At 36.2% G+C, this 18,544-nt stretch overlaps 1 long non-coding RNA gene across 2 annotated transcripts; it reads left to right on the top strand.

Moving 5' to 3' along the window:
• Positions 1–9,894, top strand: LOC144964143 (uncharacterized). Of its 2 annotated transcripts, none has more exons than XR_013643762.1 (3): positions 1–160; positions 1,793–1,974; positions 6,132–9,894. It is a non-coding gene; the product is annotated as an uncharacterized LOC144964143 (long non-coding RNA). The 2 variants fall into 2 exon arrangements; XR_013643763.1 differs by lacking the exon at positions 1–160 and adding an exon at positions 220–415.
• The last annotated feature ends 8,650 nt before the right edge of the window (positions 9,895–18,544 follow it).

Here is an 18,544-nt window from a genome sequence, read left to right as displayed (position 1 = left end):
AACGTGGCAATCATTGAATGTACTGCTCTGACTGCAATGTTTACACCAGCTGATTACTGATCACTCTGACTGAACTCTGAATTATTTCCTTATGCCTGGGCAAACCGAACTGTCATGATCGCTGTTCTGATTATTTCCTAATTCGTATTGCGACCGAACCGTAAGTGGCTAGAATCTAGACCTATTGGCTATAACTTTAAATCAGTCGCTTAGTTTTATGTCAATGAAGCCATCAAAGAAAAAAATAGATATTGACCAAGACCTATCAATCTAATCTATCTAGACGTCTAGATAGATACTCTAGACTCTAGACGTCTGTTTAATTTTAGAGTAGACTGCTGTGGTTGTGAAAATAAAATCACTGACTCAATCAACTATAAGTATAAGAAGTGGATTCATTGATCTAAAATCTAAGGTCATGTTTTTCATTATGTTTTAGTTTTATAAATTCATTTTGATTGGGGTTAGTGGTTCTCATCAACAAAGTTGATCCTGTGGAGAGAGGATTCTAATATTATTAATTAATATGATTGGAACGTGAGAGTCGAGAGAGAGAGAGAGAGAGAGAGAGAGAGAGAGAGAGAGAGAGAGAGAGAGAGAGAGAGAGAGAGAGAGAGAGAGGGAGAGAGAGTGATGCCAAAAAGATACAAGTGTCAAGAGTTCTGAACTCTTTTAATACGAATAAATTAGGATTGCTATCTGCCTGAAATAATTGTTCTTCAGAAATAGAAAAGTCTGGTTTGACATGCTTTACAAAACAGCAGGCATTAGGGTGACGCTCTGTTAGAGCGATAACTTGTGTTACCTGCTTGGTATCGCTCACAAAATTCTGCACTGATGGCATTGACTTTGTTTACTGTTGTGACATAACAATGCTAAAACATGGTAAAAATGACATTGATAATGACAAATTAATAAACACCATTAATAAAAGAAAAAGTGAAGAAAATAATAAAATCATAAAAAAAAAAACAGCAAGAAGAAGAAATTGATAAATGGCTGGAGCTATTCGAACTCAAGTCAGAATAGTCCCCCGTGGCTATCCGGACTCAAATTCCAATGCAGATGTGCAATCAATATACTATTTGGACTGAATAGTATGCCGTGGCAGTGTGAATTTGGCTGCGACTATTAAGACTCGATTCTGAAGTTTTCTGTGGCTATTCAGACTCAAATTCCAATGCAAATGTGCAATCAACAGATTATTCAGACTGTCTGAATAGTCTCCCATGGCAGTATGGCTTGTTTGTTTTAAAAATATTTTGATTATTGATAATTACATAAAATTAATGCAAATCAAAATTACCATTTTAATAACTATCAACAGGTAGGTAGTCTAAACCCGCTTTTGTTTATGAGAAAGACAAAATCATAGATCAATTAATTGGAAGGTGAGTAAGGGACAGAAAGGCAGACACATGCACAGATACACAAACACACTCACACACATACACAAACGCGCTTGCACTTACAGGAACAAACCGTAAAAGGAAAATGATTCATGAAATTTAATTCATGGAAATTTTGGATTGTGTTTACTTCGAACTCAAGCACACTTCGGCATTAAGCACGCCTAAGCCTACTCCCGATAACTGCTGAAACGCGGCATAGACTGTATTTATAAAATATAAGCTTACACCCAAGTTTCATATTATTCATTATAAATTCCCCTTTTAACATCCAGTCCATTATGACTTGATGACGATTTGAGGAGGTGAGTCATTTTTGGTTTTATTTATTTATTTTTTATTTATATTTTTTTGTTTATTCATTGTAATCCCTTTGGTTTCAGATAAAGACTGCCAATTAATGAGACGGATGCCAAAGACTACCATAACATTAGAGAAAAAAGACTTTATCAAAGATTACATATCAATAAGATGAAGGCCTATGTTTTTATATTACTTTTCCTGGTGATATTTCTCGTATTGCTTGGGATTTACTACTGCTACAAGTCCAGAATGAAAAGAGCAGGTAATGGGGCCTATGTGACTATGTCAAACTGGTATCATTTAATTTTCTCTTTGATTTTATTGAGTTTAAAGAGCTACTTTCATTCTCCTGAACTGACTCTTTTAAGTGACACACTGCAGTGTGCTTAGGATAAACTCCAGGCGACCAGAAAAAAAATATTCTAACCTAGGTTTGTCTTATCCAAAACTCAAGGGGCACAACCCTTCAGCGGCACAAACATTTGTTTAATCCACAATGACTACATGATGCTAACTTTGCAGAGGGAACACAATCTGTCCCTCCAGGAAAATGCCATTCCTCCCACAAATTATGCCACAAAAATGCCAGCATAAGTGAAATTATGCCACAAATTATGCATTCCAAAAATGCGAAGATTTGTTGTGATGCTGGTGCAATTTGTACATACTTATTCATATAACTCTTGAATGAAAGAGCAATAATATATTACAATAAATAAGTGAACAATATACAAATTTTAAAGCAAGAAGAAGAAGAAGAAAAAAAAAAGACAACTTCTATAGAGATCAATTGCTAATGATATAGAGCAGAAATATTGGGACCAGTCTCAGTTTATTCTAAGCAACAGTTTATCCTAACTCAGTTTATCTTAAGCGGAGTGTAGTGTAATAGAGCTCTACCAATCAGCAGAAATCCACAATTTCAGCTTATCTTCAGTTTTCTTGCAATTAAGTACTCCATTTTTTTATTTCCTTGGATTTCGCTTTCTGGATGCCCCTGACTATAAGAATCCACTGAACCATGCCCAACTGAAATTAGATTTTGCTTTCTCTAGGCTGTCGACTGGAAAAAATGATAATTCCATAATATTTATTTCTATTAAGATAGCCATTTTATTCCTTTTTGCTGCAAATATTACCCCTTAATACATAAAGTAATTTCCTATATTTTGAGTCTTTGCTGCCATCAATATTCTCGCTCCTTTTATAAGTTAAACTTAAAAGTTCCATTTAAGAACCTTAATCATCCTGTAAGGTGTTCACCAAAGTCAAGAAATCATATTGTGGTTGGATTTTGAAGCCTTGGTAGGAAAAGTCAAATTTTGGTCAGAAATCAGTTCCTTGCTTAGGATAAATCAATAAGATGAAATAGAAAACAACAACCCGAACTGTATATGCTAAATTTGATCTGCACAAGCCTTAGTTGTAAAAGACTGAAAGGAGCGAGAGGGCTGAGGCAGAGAATGCAAAAACGGCACATTCCTTGATTGTGAAAAGCTGTTCTTCAAAGATTTTACTCACTGTTGATAGAAACGATGCACCATTGGTTAAAGAGATCTTGAAATATTATTTTAAAAAACGATGCACCATTGGTTAAAGAGATCTTGAAATATTATTTAGAAACGATGCACCATTGGTTAAAGAGATCTTGAAATATTATTTAGAAACGATGCACCATTGGTTAAAGAGATCTTGAAATATTATTTAGAAACGATGCACCATTGGTTAAAGAGATCTTGAAATATTATTTAGAAACGATGCACCATTGGTTAAAGAGATCTTGAAATATTATTTAGAAACGATGCACCATTGGTTAAAGAGATCTTGAAATATTATTTAGAAACGATGCACCATTGGTTAAAGAGATCTTGAAATATTATTTAGAAACGATGCACCATTGGTTAAAGAGATCTTGAAATATTATTTAGAAACGATGCACCATTGGTTAAAGAGATCTTGAAATATTATTTAGAAACGATGCACCATTGGTTAAAGAGATCTTGAAATATTATTTAGAAACGATGCACCATTGGTTAAAGAGATCTTGAAATATTATTTAGAAACGATGCACCATTGGTTAAAGAGATCTTGAAATATTATTTAGAAACGATGCACCATTGGTTAAAGAGATCTTGAAATATTTTTTAGAAACGATGCACCATTGGTTAAAGAGATCTTGAAATATTATTTAGAAACGATGCACCATTGGTTAGAGATCTTGAAATATTATTTAGAAACGATGCACCATTGGTTAAAGAGATCTTGAAATATTATTTAGAAACGATGCACCATTGGTTAAAGAGATCTTGAAATATTATTTAGAAACGATGCACCATTGGTTAAAGAGATCTTGAAATATTATTTAGAAACGATGCACCATTGGTTAAAGAGATCTTGAAATATTATTTAGAAACGATGCACCATTGGTTAAAGAGATCTTGAAATATTATTTAGAAACGATGCACCATTGGTTAAAGAGATCTTGAAATATTATTTTAAAAAACGATTTTTGGATTTGAGTGGTTTGCAATCAAATCCATTGATACACAATTTGCAACCAGTCATCTTCTTCTTCTTTCAGCTTATCCCTCATTTTTCAGGGTTGCCATTATGAATGCCACATCTCCATGCATCTCGGTTCAGCGCATCAGCTACCTCCAGGCCCTGGGTGGGGATCCTGACCTCCCATAGTGGGCAGGGAGGTACATGCTGTGTCTTCTATTCCCTCATACCTGTTTTCCGATTGTTTCCTGTCATTGTCTTGGAATGAGATTACTTGGTTTTGTCCTGATCCTTGCCTGAGTTCCTTGGCTGGGAGGGAGACAGTCGTATATGTGGTTATGGTTTTGGGAGATGATATTTTTTTTCCTTGTAAATCATCTCTCTGTTATGCATTGCATTATGTTTAGTTTACATGTTATATTATATGATTGGTAAACATTTGAGTGTATTCCTCTTAGTTGAAACCTGTGCTTGTGTCTGGATGAGACTTTTAGGTGATCTCAAACTAAGTACTTTGGCGGTGTGCTCTTGGAATCTACATCTGTTCCTATTTGAACCAATTCCCCTTTGTCTTACCTTTTCTTTTGTGCTTTAATTGTAATTCTAGAACTTTTTACTATCCCATTTTCTTCCTTTTTACTGGCACTGATATGACCTTAATGTGTTGCAAGCACCCTTAAAAACAAAAACAAAAACTTCCTCCAGGCCCAGTTCCTTCATATCATCCTTTACCTTATCCCACCATCTAGTCTTTGGGTGTCCCTTTTTCCTCTTTCCCGCTATTTGTAAGTCCAATACTTTCCTTCACACTTACTCCCTGTCTCGTCTCTTTACATGTCTGAACCATTTCAATCTATCTTCTCTCATCTTTATTGATACATTCTTTACTTCAGTCAACCTTCGAATTCATTCATTTCTCACTTTATCTTTTCTTGTCCAGCCAAGTGACCATCTCAACATCCTCATTTCACCGACCTCAACTTTATCTTGTTTCTTTGTTGCAACTGCTGTCTCTAGTCCATATAACATTGCTGGTCGTACAACTGTTGTATAAATTTTCCTCTTCAGCTTTGTGGATATTCGTTTGCCGCACATAACTCGAGTTACCCTCCTCCAATTATTCCAGGCTGCATTCTGTATCCTCCATCTCGTTGCCCCCATCTCCTTGAACAGTTGTTCCTAAGTATTTGAATTGGTTTGTCTCTGGCACATCCCCTTCTCCTATCTTTATTGGTAGTTCTGCTCTTTGTTGTCCGATGCACAAATACTCTGTCTTCGATCTGCTTACCCTTAATCAACACCGGTCTCCAACTCCAACCCTCCAGTTTCTTTTCCACCTCAGCTTTTGTATCTTCAGAAGTACTACATCATCTGCATAGGTCATGTTCCATGGTGCCTCTCGCCGAATGGGGTCTATAATAACATCCATTACTATTGCAAACAGCAGTTGGCTGAGAGCCCTGATGTAATCCAACTCTTACATTAAATGGATCAGTTGTGCCATCAGCTGTCCTTACCACTGTTTTGCTTCCTTTGTACATATCTTGGATGACTTTGATATATTTCTCTGTTACCCCCTTTGCTCTTAGGCAGTATCACATTTCTTCTCTTGGTACCCTATCATACGCTTTCTCCCGATTAATGAACACGCAATGTAACTCTCTTTGCTTTTCTCTATACTTCTCTGCTGTTACTTTTAGGGCAAAAATAGCATCCGTTGTACTTTTACTAGTGACAAATCCAAACTGTTCTTTACTTATGTCATCTTTTCTAATCCTCTTATCGGTTACTCTTTCCCATATCTTCATTGTATGGCTCATTAACTTAATGTCCCTATAGTTGCCACATTCTTGAACCAAAGTCATCTATAATAGTATTATTAAATTCCCCATTCTAACCGTCAATTTTTTTCATCAGCCTCCTCTGCGACTCCTGCAGCCCAGCCTGTCCCATTTGTTCCCTCCACTGCTCAACCTGAGACGCATAATCTGACAACTCGTGATCAAATCATGCACAATCCCGTTCAACCATCAGCACCATCAGTAGCTGAACTACCTCCATCTTACGACTCATTGTTTCCTGGCAGACAGTAGTTCGATTATCATTACACCAATTTTTATATCTTAAAATATATGTAGAACTCAATACCAGCAACAACCTTCAAGGCAAGATTAGATTTCTTTCAAATTATAGTTTTTATCATTATACATCTGGTTAGACAGAGCACAGTTTTAGGCAACAGGCTTTAAATAAATGTCAGTCTGTACAATATCAGGGTGAAGATCTGAAAAAGTATGTATGAAACAGTGCTAGATAAAGCAAGTTAGAAAAATACAAGAAAAAATCCATCCCAAAACAATCAGCCTGTCTCGAGGCAGATTTTAGTAAAAGTGACAGCGTCTCCATTGTATTGTTCGTATACGATGTTTCATTGAGCATAGTCTTGAAAGCACATAAAGAATATTTTGATGAATTCTCCTATACTCGGCTGATTTTTTTTACTAGTATTTTTCTTCTTTCGCTGCTTTCTCTGTGAGTATTTTGTAATACATTTTCAGATTTTTATTTTACACAAGTGCCTGCTCCCTAATATCTTGGTTTAGATAATGTTTTAACCTATTTTTGTATTTTTTAAGTTGGTGGAAAAATGATTAAAAAATTATTTTTAAAAATATGTTGGTTGGGGGGGGGGGGGGGGGGGGGAGTAGATAACAAAATTCTATCGAGTTTTCAGATGAAATTCATATCTATCTCCACTGTACAATATGCATATTTTTTATAAACAAAATATTTTTAAAATAATACATTTATCCATATTTTAAAGATTTCACCGTGAAATATATATATGCATGCACTTTATTGACGTGAATTTTGTAAAATGCTGTACTTGGAATTTTTTTGGATAATATTTATCACATTAATTATATAGAATGGTTAATGTCAATGACAGAACAGACATTGAGAATGAGAGAAAAATGTTGTTGCTTTTATGCCTTTTTGGTCTCAGCTATTTTTGTTCCCCTTCATAATCATAATTATTGATTTATTTAATTATTCGAACTGCACATTTTATGTGACTATCTTTAATGTAGCAATTTTTAAAAATCTTCCATTCTTGTATATGAGTGTTTGGTGAAGATAAACTTGTCCTCGAATTGTCTCTTTTTAATTGTTTTTATGCAGCGCAATATCCACCTCTGGTGTTGAAAGTACTTAACAATATGTCCCAAGCTGACAGCAAGACTTTTCTATCCTTGTAATCTGTTATCACCTCCATATGTATGTTCTTGTTCTGCAATGATACGATTTGGTTTTATCTAGACTCTGGTTTGAGTTTATTTAAAGGTAACAGTCATACAGATGTTTCTTTTTTATGGGAGATATAGAATTTACATACCGTCAACTGGGGCTACTTAGCCACTCGGGGTAACTTAGGCCACCTGGTAACTTAGGCCACTTACTGAAAACAAGATTGCTTATTTTAAAAGATAAATTACATGTATCTTTTATCTTTTAAATAATTAGAACTCAATAGATCTAATATACACTCATGAATTTAATTTTTTAAATAGCAACCTTTTTTATTCTACTTAGTGGCCTAAGTAACCTCGGATGGCCTAAGTAACCCTCCACATGGCCTTAGTAACCCTCCACATGGCCTTAGTAACCCCGGTTGACGGTATATTGGAATCTGCATAAAGTCAACACTCTTAACGTCAACTTCTGCTTTAAGTCAACACCAAAGACTACCTACACATTCTAGTAGTCCTTGGTCAACACCTATTGTTGGTCCCAAATTGTCTGTTCTTTAATTGTGTTCCGTTGATAATGGATAAAGCCAACCTTTCTTATAGTTAACCGATCTTTCTAGTGTTGGCTTTATTAAAATCCCACTGTATATTATATCTGTTTTATTGTGCCATTTTTGTTTATTATTTAATGACACCACAAACGTTATCATTTTAAGGGTTTTTATACCTTTTTTCGTTTACAAAATATGTTTAAAACTGATTGAACCATTAAAAATAAATTATCATTAATTTATTGATTTTATTTTTTTGTAAAAAGTTATTCAGTAATTCTTTTTGTGAGATTTTGTTATTGCCTGGAAAAACTACTTCAATATGTTATCTGGGTGCGGTTCCTACCTCCCACAGTGGGCAGAGAGGTATTTGTTATGTCTTCTATGCCCCTTTATGTTTTCCAACATGCTTTCTGTCTTTGTCTTGGAATGAGGAGATTACTTGGTGTTGTCCTGGCCCTGTCCGGAGTACTAGCTGGGAGGGAAACACTCAAATGCATAGTTATTGTTTTGGGAGATATTTTTTTTTCCTTGTAAATCATCTCTCTGTTATGTATTATTATATTTGTTATTTTGATTGTATAGTGTAAGCATCTGAGTGCATTCCTCTTTGTTGGATTTTGTGCTTGTGTACGGATGAGACTTATAGGTAATCTCAAACTAAGTACACTGGTGTATGCTCTTGGAATCTACATCTGATCCCTATTTCTGGGTGGGGATCCTGACCTCCCATAGTGGGCAGGGAGGTACATAATGTGTCTTCTATCCCCTTATATCTATTTTCCAACGTGCTTTCTGTCTTTGTCTTGGAATGAGATTACTTGGCCCTGTTCGGAGTCCTGGCTGGGAGGGAAACAGTCAAATGCATAGTTATTGTTTTGGGAGATGATATTTTTTTCCTTGTAAATCATCTCTCTGTTATGTATTATATTTATTTTTTATGTATAATGTAAGCATTTGAGTGTATTCCTCTTGTTGGATTTTGTGCTTGTGTCGGGATGAGACTTATAGGTGATCTCAAAACTAAGTACATTGGTGGTATGCTCTTGGATTCTACATCTGATCCCTATTTGTTCCTAGTTACCCTTTTGTCTTACTTGGGTGCTTTCACTGTAATTCCAGAACTTTTTACTATCCCATTTTCTTCCTTTTTACTGGCGCTGATATAACCTAAATTGTTGCAAGCGCCGTAAAACCCTTAAAAACAAAAACAAAACAAAACGATCCCTGTTTGATCCCAGTTCCCCTATGTCTTATTTTTTCTTGGGTGCTTTAATTGTAATTCTAGAACTTTTTACTATCCCATTTTGTGGGTGGGGTTCCCTACCTCCACATCGGGCAGGGAGGTACTTAACATGTCTTCTATCCCCCTATATATCTGTTTTCCAACATGCTTTCTCTCTTTGTCTTGGTATGAGATTGCTTGGTTTTGACCCGACCCTAGCCAGAGTCCTTGGCTGGGAGGGAAACAGTCAAATGCATAGTTATTGTTTTGGGAGATGATATTTTTTTCCTTGTAAATCATCTTTGTTATGTATTATTATACTTGTTATTTTGAATGTAATGAATGTAAGCATTTGAGTGTATTCCTCTTTGTTGGATCTTGTGCTTGTGTCTGGGTGAGACTTATAGGTTATATCAGACTAAGTACATTGATGGTATGCTCTTGGAATCTATATCTGATCCCTATTTGTTCCCAATTCCCCTTTGCCATACTTTCTCTTGGGTGCTTTAATTGTATTTCTAGAACTTCGGACTATCCCATTTTCTACCTTTTTACTGGTGCTGATATAACCTAAATAACTTAAAACCCTTAAAAAACAAAAACAAACTATCCCATTTCTGTGTTGCAAGCGCCGTAAAACCCTTAAAAACAAACAAACAACAACGAGTCCTTGGCTGGGAGGAAAGCAATTGAATGTATAGTTATAGTTTTTGGAGGTGATATTTTTTTCCTTGTAAATCATCTCTCTTTTAATGTACTGGCTTTTTTTTTTATATTTAACATGTCTACTGATTTGTAGACACTTGATTATATTCCTCTTAGTTGGATCTTGTGCTGGTGTCTGGGTGAGACTTTTAGGTAATCTCAAACTAAGTACACTGATAGAGAATTTACATCTGTTCCCTATTTGAACTAATTACACTACTTAATTAAACTAAACTAATTCCCCTTTGTCTTTCTTTTCCTTGGGTGCTTTAATTGTAATTCTAAAACTTTTTACTTTCCTATTTTCTTCCTTTTGACTGGCGCTGATATGACTAAATGTTTCGCAAGCGCCGTAAAACCCGTAAAATCGAAACAAACAAATGTCTGTTAAACTTTATTTTAGTTTATACATTCTAACCTAATAGATGATAGCAGTTTAAAATAATATGTGCTGCCTACTCTTGCCTTATGATTTACAACTAATTATAAAATAGAACTTTTTTTTTATCCCCCCCCCCCCTCACCCTAAAAAAAAATAATATAAAAACTAATTTTGTGTCATGAGAAAAGAAGTTACAATATTACCTTTTTTTTTTGCTGGAGAACGGATCTCAGATTCACACAGGATTGGCTCTTTGAACTAAGCTATTGGGATTCCCTGAAGAGAATTTAATTTACAGTAAAATGTTCAGAAATAGGAAATTCAACTTTTTAAAAAACTTATAAACTAAGGTCTCTTTCCTCATCGACATCAGTTTTAACTCATATCAAATAATAATTAAAACTTTGAATTCAATTTTCTGGTTGGAGCATTTTGACTGTTACACTGGCTTTTATCCCCCTACACAGTCAAAGTTATGCTACTAATATTTATTTATAGGTAACTGGATTGCTAGTAAAATAGATCATTGTTGGCATTTTTCTCCTGTGTTTGTATTTAATTAATGCTGCTTTTATCGCTGAAAACCTTGTAAATATTTAATTTAATAGAATAAAAAAGGACCAAATTAATTAATAGGTCACAGTTTGTATGACCAGTGATATTTTTTACTGTTCTAGGGAGGGGGGGGGGGGGGGGGGGGTGGAACATGTATGAATTTATGTGCCTTTATCATATATATATTTAAAGTGTGTTTTTTTATATGAATTACTTGTATTTGCACAGTGAAGTTTGTTTGAGTTGATAATTGATTAAAACCATGCATTGAGTTACCTTTGATGGAAAGGGTTATACAAACGTTTCCTCATTCATAATGTCTGGTAACCCAAATTGTTGTGGTTTCATCCAATATCATGATGGTATCCAGGGAAACCCCCCATAGGGGCAGGGAGGTACATTACTGTGTCTTCTATCCCCTTATATCTGTTCCCTTTGTCTTGGAATGAGATTCTTGTGCCGCCTGGCCGGAGTCCTAGCTGGGACTGGGAGGGAAACAGTCAAATGCATGTTTGTTGTTTTGGGAGATATTTTTTTTCCTTGTAGATCATCTCTCTGTTATGTATTATTATATTTATTTTGAATGTATAATGTAAGCATTTGAGTGTTTCCTCTTTGTTGGATTTTGTGTTGTGTCCTGGATGAGACTTTAGTGATTCTCAAACTAAGTACATTGGTGGTTGCTCTTGGAATCTACATCTGATCCCTATTTGTTCCAGTTCCCCTTGTCTTACTTTTTTTGGGTGTTCTAATTGTAATTCTAGAACTTTTTACTATCCCATTTTCTTCTTTTTACTGGCGCTGATATAACCTAAATGTGTTGCAAGCGCCGTAAAACCCTTAAAAACAAACAACAAAATAAAAAACAGGTAAAATGGTTCCCATACGTCAATTATTACGTTCATTGGTCCCTATATCTGTCCTTTTTATTGATTTTTAGAATCTAGCTGGGCAGGGAAACAGTTAAATGCATGTTTTGATTATGATGATTTTTTTTTACAATCATCTCTTGTTGAGTTTATATTTATTTTAATGTAATGGCTTGACTGTTGGTACTATGATGGTTTGGTGTGTTGTGTCGGATGCATCACTTATATATTCCTAATGTTGTGGTGCTCTGAATCCATTGATGTCCTTCTTGTTCTCATTCCTAGTCGTTACCTTTTTTTTTGTGATTTAAATTTATTCAGGGGTACTTTTTTACTATTCCATTTCCTGTTTTTACTTGGTTATTATAATAATGTTTAAGGCTTAACCTTTAGGTTTAAATGTGTTACATTGTCATTATTATTGGTCATGATTGCTCTGTTTTTTTGTTATTCAGGCGAGATTTAATTTCATATTATCCTCATATTTTTTTAAAAATAAGGAATAACAAACAAACAAACATGAAAGGTTCAACTAAAATAAAAAATAGGTCCAAACACTTTATCATCTTTAACCTCAGAGGGTGATTTTATTATTTAGTCAAGGTACAGTTACTTTTTTGAGAGATGATAATTTTACCTTGTAAATCATATCTCTGATTCTATTTTGCGTTTTTTTGTTTTGAATCTATACTTTGCAAATATTTTAGTGTATCCTTCATAATGGGACCATTTCATTTGCTTGTGCTTGGATGGGACTTTTTGGTCATGTCATATTAATTGTCGTTAGTTAAAAAACATTAAAACAAAAGTGTCAGTTGCGCTGTAAAAACCAATAAAAACTCAGGAATACTCATTCTTTGCAGCCCCCCCCCCCCCCTCCCTCCTGACCTCCCAAAGTAGGCAGGGAGGTACTTGCTGTGTCTTCTATACCCCTATATCTGTTTTCCAATTGCTTTATGTCGTTGTCTTGGAATGAGATTACTTAGTCTTGTCCTGACCCTGGCTGGAGTTCTTGGCCGGAAGGAAACAGTCGAATGTATAGTTATAGTTTTGGGAGATGATATTTTTTTCCTTGTAAATCATCTCTCTGTTATGCATTGTATTATGTGTAGTTTACTTATTATATTATATGGTTTGTAAACATTTGAGTGTGTTCCTCTTAGTTGGGACCTGTGCTTGTGTCTGGATGAGACTTTAAGGTGATCTCAAACTAAGTATTTTGATATTGTGCTCTTGGAATCTACATCTGTTTCCTATTTTAACCAATTCCCCTTTGTCTTCCCTTTACTTGGGTGCTTAAATTGTAATTCTAGAACTTTTTACTATCCCATTTTCTTCCTTTTTACTGGCGCTGATATGACTTTAATGTGTTGCAAGCGCCGTAAAACCCTTAAAAACAAACAAACAAAATGTGGTGGGAATAACCCCCTCTCCCTTATCAGATGGAGGTTTTCCTTTTCCGACCCATCAGATGTCCTCTCGGGGTGGGTTCCTAGACTCCCATAGTGGGCAGGGTGGCACTTACTGTTTCTTCTATCCCCGTTTATTTGTTTTCCAATTTGCTTTCTGTCTTTGTCTTGGAATGAGATTACTTGGTATTGCCCTGGCCGTAGTGCTTGGCTGGGAGGGAAATAGTCAAATATGCATAGTTATTGTTTGGGGAGATGATATTTTTTCCCCTTGCAAATCATCTCTGTTATATTATTTTGAATGTATAATGTAAGCATTTGAGTGTATTCCTCTTAGTGGGATCTTTTGCCTGGGTGGGGTTCCTGACTTCCCATAGTGGGCAGGGAGGTACTTACTGCGTCTTCTATCCCCCTATATCTGTTTTCCAACTTACTTTTTGTCTTTGTCTTGGAATGAGATTACTTGGTTTTGTCCTGGGCCTGACCAGATGCCCTGGATGAGAGGGAAACTGTCAAATGTTTAGTTAGTTTTGGGAGATGATGTTTTTTTCCTTATAAATCATTTTTCTGTTATGTATTAATATATCTGTTATTTTCAATGTATAATGTAAACATTTGAGTGTATTCCTCTATGTTGGATCTTGTGCTTGTGTCCGGATGAGACTTACAAGTGATCTCAAACTAAGTAGGGTTGTATCTTCTTGGAATCTATATTTGATCCCTCTTTGTTCCTAGTTCCCCTTTGTCTTACTTTTTCTGGGGTGCTCTAATTGTAATTCTAGAACTGGTTATTATTATTATCCCATTTTCTTCCTTATTACTAGTGGGCAGGGAGGTACATGCTGTGTCTTCTATCCCACCATACCCGTTTTCCAATTGTTTTCTGTCGTTGTCTTGGAGTGAGATTACTTGGTTTTGTCCTGACCCTGGCTGGAATTCCTTGGCTGGGAGGGAAACAGTCAAATGCATAGTTATTGTTTTGGGAGATGATATTTTTTTCCTTGTAAATCATCTCTCTGTTATGTATTATTATGTTTGTTATTTTTAATGTATAATGTAAGCATTTGAGTGTATTCCTCTTTGTTGGATTTTGTGCTTGTGTCCGGATGAGACTTATAGGTGATCTCAAACAAAGAACATTGATGGTTTGCTCTTGGAATCTGCATCTGATCCCTATTTGTTCCCAGTTCCCCTTTGTCTTCCTTTCTCTTGGGTGCTTTAATTGTAATTCTAGAACTTTTTACTATCCCATTTTCTTCCTTTTTACTGGCGCTGATATAACCTAAATGTGTTGCAAGCGCCGTAAAACCCTTAACAACATTAACAACAACTTCCTTATTACTGGCGCTGATATAAACTAAATTTGTTGCAAGCGCCGTGAAACCCTTAAAAAGAAAGTGATATCTCATTTAACAACTGATAGATTTCCTCAGTTGATAAGAGTGACACATGCGCAATGCTATGTTGACGTCTCTCTGTAAGGGCACGTCCGTAAAACCCTTAAAAACATTTTAAAAGTCTAACAAAGGAAGGGAAAGAAATAATCTAAGGCCTACTGTGATAATCTGGAGCCTGTGACAAACTGGGTCTGTCTGAGTGGCTGGGTGGGGTTCCTGACCTCCCATAGTGAGGCACTTACTGTGTCTTCTATCCACCATCTCTGTTTTCCAATATGCTTTTTGTCTCTGTCTGGGTGGGGTTCCTGACCTCCCATAGTGAGGCACTTACTGTGTCTTCTATCCACCATCTCTGTTTTCCAATATGCTTTCTGTCTCTGTCTGGTTGGGGTTCCTGACCTCCCATAGTGAGGCACTTACTGTGTCTTCTATCCACCATCTCTGTTTTCCAATATGCTTTCTGTCTCTGTCTGGTTGGGGTTCCTGACCTCCCATAGTGAGGCACTTACTGTGTCTTCTATCCACCATCTCTGTTTTCCAATATGCTTTCTGTCTCTGTCTGGGTGGGAATCCTGGCCTCCCATAGCGGACAGGGGGTCCATACTGTGTCTTCTATCCTCCTATGTCTGTTTTCCAACATGCTTTCTGTCTTTGTCTTGAAATGTGATTACTTGGTTTTGTCCTGGCTCTGGCCGGAGTCCTGGCTGGGAGGGAAACAGTCAAATGCATAGTTATTGTTTTGAGAGATGATATTTTTTTCCTTACAAATCATCTCTCTGTTATGCACTGTATTATGTTTTGTTTATGTGTTATATATGATTTGTAAACATTTGAGTGTATTCCTCATAGTGGGGACCTGTACTGTGCTTGTGTCTGGATGAGAATTTAGGTGATCTCAAACTAAGTACTGGGTGGGGATCCTGACCTCCCATAGTGGGCAGGGAGGTACATGCTGTATCTTCTATCCCCCCATGCCCATTTTCCAATTGTTTCCTGTCATTGTCTTGGTATGAGATTACTTAGTTTTGTCATGATCCTTGCCGGAGTTGCTGGGCTGGGAGGGAAACAGTCGAATATATAGTTATTCTTTTGGGAGATGATATTTTTTTCCTTGTAAATCATCTCTCTGTTATGCATTGTATTATGTTTAGTTTGCATATTATATTATATGATTGGTAAACATTTGAGTGTATTCCTCTTAGTTGGTACATGTGCTTGTGTCTGGATATGATTTTTAGGTGATCTCAAACTAAGTACTTTGACTGTGTGCTCTTGGAATCTACATCTGTTCCCTATTTGAACCTATTCCCCTTTGTCTTGCCTTTTCTTTTGTGCTTTAACTGTAATTCTAGAACTTTTTACTATCCCGTTTTCTTCCTTTTTACTGGCGCTGATATGACCTTAATGAGTTGCAAGTGCCGTAAAACCCTTAAAAACAAAAACAAACAAACTAAGTACACCGATAGTGTGCTCTTTGAATCTACATTTGTTCCCTGTTTGAACCAATTCCCCTTTGTCTGCCTTATTCTTGGATTGTAACTAGAACTTTTCACTATCCCATTTTCTTCCTTTTTACTGGCGCTGATATGACCTTAATGTGTTGCAAGTGCCGTAAAACCCTTAAAAACAATAAAAAATAATCTGTCTCTGTCTAGGAATGAGATTACTTGGTTTTTTCCTGGCCTTGGTGGACCTGACTGGGAGGGAAACAGTTGGGACATAATATTTTTGTTTTGTAAATCATTTCTCCGTTATGCACTGTTTTATTTTTGTTTTACATATAGTATGATTTGTAAACTTTTGAGTGTGTTCCTCTTTGTGGGGACCTGTGTTTTTGTAAGGATGAAACATTTAGGTTATCTCAAACTAAGTACATTGATGGTATGCTCTTGGAATCTTCACCTGTTCCCTATCTGAACCAGTTCCCCTTTGACTTACTTTTTCTTTGATACTTGAATTGTATTTCTAGAACTTTTTTACTATCCCGTTTTACTTTTTTACTGGCGCTGATATGACCTATATGTGTTGCATGCGTCATAAAACCCTTAAAAACAAACAAACAAAATAAAACTGGGTCTGTGACAAACTGGGGCAGCCCCTATCTGACACGATGGCTGGGTAGGGTCTTCTGACAGGTGGACAGGAGGTCGCTTGCAGTGTTTCCGAGTTGCTTGTTGTCTGTTGTCGTGGAATGGGATTTCTTGATTTGTCTTGCCCCTGGCCGGAGTCATTGGCTGGGAGGAAAACAGTCCCAAATTGTTATCTGTGAAAGACTGTGCGCTTAATGAGGCTCGACTAGATTCAGACCTGCCAAACCTTCCTGTTTTGTCGAGGAGTTCCCTGTATTATATATGACCTACCTACCTTATCAAAACGGTATTATGTCGGGATGAATCGGACCCCGAAACGTGAATTTAGAATTTAATATATAAGAAATACGGCCTTTTTTCATATTCTTCTCCATAACCAATTTGATTAACCACAAAACTTCATATCTGTGACAATAAATTCAATTTCAAGCATCAAGCTCTGGGTGCGGTTATGTGTCTTCTATCCCCTTATATCTTTTTCCCAACATGCTTTCTGTCCTTGTCTTGGAATGAGACTACTTTGTTTTGTCCTGGCCCTGGCCGGAGTCCTAGCTGGGAGGGAAACAGTCAAATGCATAGATATTGTTTTGGGAGATGATATTTTTTTCCTAGTAAATCATCTCTCTGTTATGTATTATTATATTTGTTATTTTGAATGTATAATGTAAGCATTTTAGTGTATTCATCTTTGTTGGATTTTGTGCTTGTGTCCGGATGAGACTTATGGGTGATCTCAAACTAAATACATTGGTGGTATGCTCTTGGAATCTACATCTGATCCCTATTTGTTCCCAGTTCCCCTATGTTTTACTTTTTCTTGGGTGCTTTAATTGTAATTCTAGAACTTTTTACTATCCCATTTTCTTCCTTTTTACTGGCGCTGATATAACTTAATGTGTTGCAACCGCCGTATAACCCTTTAAAACAAAACAACTGGCCTCCCATAGGGGCAGGGAGGCACTTACTGTGTCTTCTTGGGTGTGGTTCCCGACCTCCATAGTAGACAGGGAGGCACTTGTTGTGTCTTCTATCCCCCTGTATCGGTTTTCCAATTGCTTTCTGTCAGTCTTGGAATGAGGTTACTTAGTTTTGTCCTGACCCAGGCAGGCGTCCTTGGCTAGGAGGGAAACAGTCAAATGTATAGTTAGTTTTGGGAGATGATATTTTTTCCCTTGTAAATCATCTCTCTGTTATGTATTGTTATTTCTTTATTTTTAACATATGATTTTTAATCATTTGAGTGTGCTCCTCTTAGTGGGATCTTGTGCTGGTGTCTGGGTAAACATTTAGGTAATCTCAAACTAAGTATACTGATAGTGTGCTCTTCCCATTTGAACCATTCCCCATTGTCTTACTTTTTGCTCAAGTCCTTTTAATTGTACATCTAGATTGTTTTTACTCTCCAATTTTCATCCTTTTTACTGGCGCTGATATGACCTAAATGCTACAAGCGCCGTAAAACCCTTAAAAACAAACAAACATACAAACTGTGTCTTCTATCCCCCCTATATGTGTTTTCCAACATGCTATCTGTTTTTGTCTTGGGATGAGATTACTTAGTTTTGTCCTGATCCTTACCGGAGTTCCTTGGCTAGGAGTGAAACATTCGAATGTATAGTTATAGTTTTGGGAGATGATATTTTTTTCCTTGTAAATCATCTCTCTGTTATGCATTGTATTATGTTTAGTTTACATATTATATTATATGATTGGTAAACATTTGAGTGTGTTCCTCTTAGTTGGGACCTGTGCTTGTGTCTGGATGAGATTTTTAGGTGATCTCAAACTAAGTACTTTGACAGTGTGCTCTTGGAATCTACGCCTGTTCCCTATTTGAACCAATTCCCCTTTGTCTTACCTTTTCTTTTGTGCTTTAATTGTAATTCTAGAACTTTT

This window comes from Berghia stephanieae, chromosome 2 (assembly GCF_034508935.2).
Source record: "Berghia stephanieae isolate SIO BIC M18660-M18661 chromosome 2, UCSD_Bste_1.3, whole genome shotgun sequence".
Classification (NCBI taxonomy): Eukaryota; Metazoa; Mollusca; class Gastropoda; order Nudibranchia; family Aeolidiidae; genus Berghia; species Berghia stephanieae.
The sequence above is the reverse complement of the archived record's forward strand: the minus strand, read 5'-3'. Positions and strand labels throughout refer to the sequence as shown.